Genomic DNA, 7,473 nt, shown 5'->3' with positions numbered 1-7,473 from the left:
CATACTGAGGAGATGACGACCTGATCATGATTGATTGGATACCGATAATGACTTTGCTAGACAGGAAAACACCAAATTCTTCGTAAAAGTAAGGTCCTAGGATTCCACGAGAACTGATGGCGCACCAGATCGTGACCTTTTCAGGAAAATCAGGAGTCACGGTCTAAAAGTTGGTGTTTCTTTGTGATCCGATAGGCCCGGTTAGAAAGATCTCGCTTTAGGATTCGTTGAAGGGATGTTCTGCTGAGGTCTAAGGCAGGAGCTCGTTTTCGGGTGCCAATTTTAGGTGTATCCATCACGTCACAAACAACCATGCCATGGTGATGTTTTCTTCGGTCCTCGCAGTTCGTCTTCTGCCGACTCTTCGCCGATCGTTTGCAGAAAAAGTGAACTTGATCTTGTGATGCATATCAAAGCAGCTTTTCCGGCAAGGGGATGGTCGGTTGAATTTCATTTGAAATTGTCGTTTAAGCTGAGGACAGAACTCCCCATTCTCTTTGTTCAGGTAGACAAACAATCGTTGTTCCGCAGTATAGGGAGGATAGTGAACCATTTTCGATAATTCAATGGATAGTTCATTCCTTTTTATCGATTGTAAGGAACGAACCTGTGACTAGCAGGGCTAACAAGCCCTGCAACCAATCAAGCGGTGCATGTGAGCCAAACAGGCCATTAACCAAGTGCAGAGATCACTGACTGAGTGCTCGGATCACGTTTCCGATGAATTTTGAAATGGTCATAACTCAGCCAAATTTTGAACAATGAACTTGAAACTTTGGGAAAGGTTTTAAATTATCAAGCCAAATGTGTGCAAAAAATGTGGAGTTCTTAGCTTAAAGCGTTCTCATTTTATGAAGACAATAGTGAAAAAGAGGGAGTGTCACGCCACGCCCACTGTAATTGGGCGTGGCTTACGAAACTTTCAGGAAATCTAAGTTTGACCCATATCTATAATCTCTGAAATTTTGGTGCAATTTGGAGACGAATTACGTGAGTTATTAAAAGGTTGCGTGTGGGTAGTCACTTTTGGGCCACCCTGTAGTATTAGTATACTGTAGGTTAAAATATTCAACTGAATATCAGAATAGTATTACATGTAGATTGTAGCTGACCATAATCAGTCTGTAATGTAACCTGGCACGTCAGTCCCAATGCGCGGCGCTCTTTTTGAGCTTCTCGCATTATACGTGAGAGTAGCAAGCAATAGGCCAGCAAGCTAGGTTAAGTTATTTTTTATAATTTCTATATGTAGAAATGATCGTAATAATTTGCATATTTGTATAAAAAGGTACAGGAGCACATTTGACATTATAAACAATTTGATACTGTTTAAATATCAAATTGCTCATATCTCTCAATGGGCGAATAGGTAAGGTATTTATTTAAATTTAACCAGCTTACATTAGATAATATGTCGAGAGCTAACATTCAACTTTGTGATCTGAACCAAGGATCCGGTATGTCACCTGAGTATCCAAGATAATGTTCAACCTGGGTAAGATCTGGTCACTTGTTCAAAGAGCGGTTAAACAAGTTTATAGTTACATTGAATATTGTAATTTGTAATTGACTTAAAGGTGGCTACGTGATCAGTGATGCAAGTGCAACGTAGTGGAAAAATGATGGGAGCGTGGTGGTGTTGTTTGTTGCACTTCAGCTCAAAGATCGCACAAGTTTTCAGGATATCAATACAAACTTCAAACAATTCTTACTCATATAGCATCGAATAAGTTTTTGATATTTCCAGGCTCTCAGTCTCACCAACTCAATATAAACTGTTATATATCTTCCTATTAATCTTCCTATATATATATATATTAATCGTCGTGCAGGTTTATTGTATACTGGATGGGATTATGGCTACTGGCCAGATGACTCTCGTTCTATATACGTCAGCAGGCATACTGTTTGTAGAAAACAGGGTATTGAGTAGAAACAACATGATGTGAACCCAGCAGAAATGGCATCACAGCCATACTGCAAACACAAAACAATCACGAGATGTGTACCAGCACTAATATGATAATATTTTATTAATCCAACCGATCAGCTTTTATATAATATCAACATAATTGTGATTGAAATTGTAACTGAGTAATCTATGGAGTAGGATATCTAAATTTGTTAGGTTCATAAATACTTCCTGTAGCAAATTGTCGATTTGCAAAAGTCTCGTGGTGAAAATGGCACAAACAACAACACGGACTTAAAACAAACAAAACATTGGTATTTAATCCGCACACTCTATAAGATAGTGGAAGTAGTTGCAAATCATCACCGACAGTACTGGAATCTTATCTCGTAACGCCAACGGGTTCAATGGGGCCAATGGGCGAATATGTAAGGTATTTAACCAGCTTACATTAGATTATATGTCGAGAGCTAACATTCAACTTTGTGATCTGAACTAAGGATCCGGCGTGTCACCTGAGTATCCAAGATAATGTTCAACCTGGGTAAGATCTGGTTGCTTGCTTTAATAGCATGCTTATCTTCCATTATTAGGACCAAACACAGTATCTGCTGATCCGGAGAAAAAATGCATTTCTGGGTTAAGAGGTTTCTAGGACAACAAGTCCGGAGGTTCTCATATTTCGATCACGTCATCTGATGGTGGGTCACGTGAACACGCTGGATACTTTGTTTCAGATAAAAACGCTGAATGTTCTCAATTTATAATATACATTATAATAGTAGGTTTTGGTGGTTGAATGCAGGACTTCCTTATAAATCAAGTCGCATCAGCAGATACGCCGTTGATTATGATGCAATGTACCCCATTGTATAAGTGTGTATAGTGTGATAGATAAAGATACTGCTAATGGTGAAGTGTACCACTACCATAGTTTTTGAAGAGTAATATAGTGACTTTCTTAATTGTCAATGCTGGAAGCTGATTGGTTGATCTTTGTTAAGTGTCAACAGATATGGCTCGCCTGATCATTGATACTCGTGAAATATTTGTTCCAAATAGACCGTAGATAAGACCGTAAATAAGACGAGTCCAACTCGGTGCACGTTTTGGTAAGTAAGATTATAAAGTCGCCTCCCTACAACACACAAGTAACCAGATCTACTGAAGCTACTCCTAGCTATTCGTGTACATTTCCTTGCACTGCAGTTACAGGATTTATATGGTTATCGGACAGGAAAAGGTTGAACAAGTTTTTAGTTACGTAGGTTACATTTTTAATTGACATAAATATTGATACTGTCAACGTGATGCAACATGGTGCCGGTGGCAACGTAGTGGAAGAATGAATAATGATGGGAGCGTGGTGGTGTGGTTTGTTGTTCGATGATCGCACAAGTTTACAGGATATCAATACAAACTTCAAACACTTCTTACTTCTAAAGCATCGAATATGTTTTTAAGATTTCCAGCTGCTCTCAGTCTCACTATCCCAATATAAACAGTTATAACATATCTTCCTATTAATCGTTGGTCAGGTTTATTGCATATATTGGATATTGGGATTATGGCTACTGGCCAGATAACTCTTCTTCTAGCTGTACACGTCAGCAAGTTGACTGTTTGTAGAAAACAGGGTATTGAGTAGAAACAACATGATGTGAACCCGGCAGAAAGGTATATCACTAGCTGCGATACTGCATACAATCACGAGATGTATACCAGCACTAATGTGATAATATTTTATTATTCCAACCGAACAGCTTTTATTTATCAACATAATCGTGATTGCGAAATTGTAATTAAGTAATCCCATGGAGTAGGATATCTTAAATTGTGAGGTTCATACATACTTCCTGTAGCTGCAAATTGTTGATTTTCCAAAGTATCGTGGTGAAAAATTAAAAAATGGCACAAACAACAACACGGACTTAAAACAAACACAACACTGGTTTTCCATCCGCACACTCTCTAAAATAGCGTAAGTAGTTGCAAATCATCACCGACAGTACTGGAATCTTATCTCGTGACAGGCTTATCTCGTAGTCGTAACGGGTTCAATGAGCGAATGGGTAAGTCTACATTAGATTATATGTCGAGAGTTAACATTCAACTTTGTGATCTGAACCAAGGATCCGGTGTGTCACCTGAGTATCCAAGATAATGTTCAACCTGGGTAAGATCTGGTTGCTTGCTTTAATAGCATGCTTATCTTCCATTATTAGGACCAAACACAGTATCTGCTGATCCGGAGACAACATGGTTCTGGGTTAAAACGTTTCTAGGACAACAAGTCCGGAGGTTCTCAGATTTAGATCAAGTCATCTGATGGTGGGTCACGTGGACACACCGGATACTTTGTTTTAGATAAAACCGCCGAATGTTCTCGAGATATAATCTAATCTACATAATTGAAATAGTAGGTTTTGGTGGTTGGAATTTGGATGCAGGACATCTTTATAAATCAAGTTGCATCAGCAGATACGCCGTTGATGATGATATGTAACCCCATTGTATAGTGTGTATAGACATAGTGTGATAGATAAGGATACTGCCAATGGTGAAGTGTACCATTACCATAGTTTTCAAAGAGTAATAGTGACTTCATAAAATTGTCAATGCTGGAAGCTGATTGGTTGATCTCTGTTAAGTGTCAAAAAATATGGCTCACCTCCTTAACGGGTGATATTCGTGAAATATTTGTTCCAAATAGACCGTAGATAAGACCGTAGATAAGACAAGTCCAACTCGGCGCACGTTTTGGTAAGTAAGATTATAAAGTCGCCTCCCTACAACACACAAGTAACCAGATCTACTGAAGCTACTCCTAGCTATTCGTGTACATTTCCTTGCACTGCAGTTACAGGATTTATATGGTTATCGGACAGGAAAAGGTTGAACAATTTTTTAGTTACGTACGCGTAGGTTACATTTTTAATTGACATAAATATTGATACTGGTAACCTTATGCAACATGGTGGCAACGTAGTGGAAGAATGATGGGAGCGTGGTGGTGTGGTTTGCTGCACTTAAGCTCGATAATCGCACAAGTTTTCAGGATATCAATACAAACTTCAAACACTTCTTCTTACTCCTAAACACTAAAGCATCGAATAAGTTTTTGAGATTTCCATTCCACGGCTCTCGCCATCTCAATATAAACAGTTATAATATATCTTCCTATTATTCGTCGTGCAGGTTTATTGTATATTGGATATTGGGATTATGGCTACTGGCCAGATAACTCTTCTTCTAGCTGTACACGTCAGCAAGTTGACTGTTTGTAGAAAACAGGGTATTGAGTAGAAACAACCTGATGTGAACCCGGCAGAAAGGTATCATAGCCATATTGCATACAATCACGAGATGTATACCAACACTAATATGATAATATTTTATTATTCCAACCGAACAGCTTTTATTTATCAACATAATCGTCATTGAAATTGTAATTAAGTAATCTATGGAGTAGGATATCTTAAATTGTGAGGTTCATACATACTTCCTGTAGCTGCAAATTGTTGATTTTCCAAAGTATCGTGGTGAAAAATTAAAATGGCACAAACAACAACACGGACTTAAAACAAACACAACACTGGTTTTTCATCCGCACACTCTATAAAATAGCGTAAGTAGTTGCAAATCATCACCGACAGTACTGGAATCTTATCTCGTGACAGGCTTATCTCGTAACGGGTTCAATGAGCGAATGGGTAAGTCTACATTAGATTATATGTCGAGAGTTAACATTCAACTTTGTGATCTGAACCAAGGATCCGGCGTGTCACCTGAGTATCCAAGATAATGTTCAACCTGGGTAAGATCTGGTTGCTTGCTTTAATAGCATGCTTATCTTCCATTATTAGGACCAAACACAGTATCTGCTGATCCGGAGACAACATGGTTCTGGGTTAAAACGTTTCTAGGACAACAAGTCCTGAGGTTCTCAGATTTAGATCAAGTCATCTGATGGTGGGTCACGTGGACACACCGGATACTTTGTTTTAGATAAAACCGCCGAATGTTCTCGAGATATAATCTAATCTACATAATTGAAATAGTAGGTTTTGGTGGTTGGAATTTGGATGCAGGACATCCTTATAAATCATGTCGCATCAGCAAATACGCCGCTGATGATGATAATATATGTAACTCCATTGTATAGTGTTTATAGTGCGATAGATAAGGATACTGCCAATGGTGAAGTGTACCATTACCATAGTTTTCAAAGAGTAATAGTGACTTCATAAAATTGCCAATGCTGGAAGCTGATTGGTTGATCTCTGTTAAGTGTCAAAAAATATGGCTCACCTCCTTAACGGGTGAAATATTTGTTCTAAATAGACCGTAGATAAGACCGTAGATAAGACAAGTCCAACTCGGCGCACGTCTTGGTAAGTAAGGTTGTAAAGTCGCCTCCCTACAACACACAAGTAACCAGATCTACTGAAGCCACTCTTATTCGTGTAAATTATCCTTGCACTGGTTACAGGTATATGGTCATTGGGCAGGAAAATGCTGAACAAGTTTATAGTTACGTACGTTACATTTTTAATTGACATTTTAAATATTGATACTGGCAACGTGATACAACATGGTGGCAACGTAGTGGAAGAATGATGGGAGCGTGGTCGTGTGGTTTGTTGCACTTATAAGCTCGATGATCGCACAAGGACCAGTTAACTGAAAAAAAAGTTATCCTCATATTTTGACAGATTGTGACAAATAGCAAACTAAGCAATGAGTCGAAATTCCTAAATCTCTAACTGCTCTCTAACGCGTGTAAATAGCGTTTGTATTATTTTGGCGATGACGTCACGAAGTCCCTTGCGCGCGCAGAGGAGCCCGTGAGACTGTATTTTACTGTTTACAGGTAGAAAATGGGCATAATACAATGTTTTTCCCCGAATAACTCGAAAAGTAAGTAATTTAGGGTACAAGTTGCTTCATAAGTTGTATATAAACATGGCCATTCTGCACAATTTGCACACATTTAAAAACCTTTAGGGCCTTCATAGCCCAATTTACCAGATACCCATAGTTTTGCATGATTTCTGGAACCGAAAATCAGTTTTTCGCCAATAACTGAAAAAGTAAGCACTTTAAGGCATATGTTTGTTCGTAAGTCATAAATTAATATGCTAATTGCGGTTCTTTTGCACCCTGTCTAAAGACTCTATCACGATCCTATCGAAAATGGGCTCAGCACCACGCCCAAAATGGTTTTTGGCGAATTTCTCGAAAAGTATGGATTTTAGGCCATGTGTTGCTCAATAACTCCTATATAAACATGCATATGCGGCTTCGTTTAAGCCTATTTTGAAGTCTCTACGACCTTCAGAAGCAAGGGGTCGGTTACGTTATTGGGTCAATATGGGCGTGGCCCTCCTGGGTTTTCTCCACTGTCAAAAAAAATGTCTCCAAACGAAAATCGTTCATTCATACCTTCGGGAAGGTCTGTGCAAAGTTTCGTTAGTATCTGAACATTTGCAGGTTCATTTCCATAAATGTCCAAAAATGACTGGACTGCACAACTTAAGAGTTAACTTTAGAGAAACTCA

The sequence above is a fragment of the Bolinopsis microptera genome, chromosome 13 (assembly GCF_026151205.1).
Source record: "Bolinopsis microptera isolate Bmic1 chromosome 13, MBARI_Bmic_1.0, whole genome shotgun sequence".
Classification (NCBI taxonomy): Eukaryota; Metazoa; Ctenophora; class Tentaculata; order Lobata; family Bolinopsidae; genus Bolinopsis; species Bolinopsis microptera.
Note: the sequence above shows the minus strand (reverse complement) of the source record.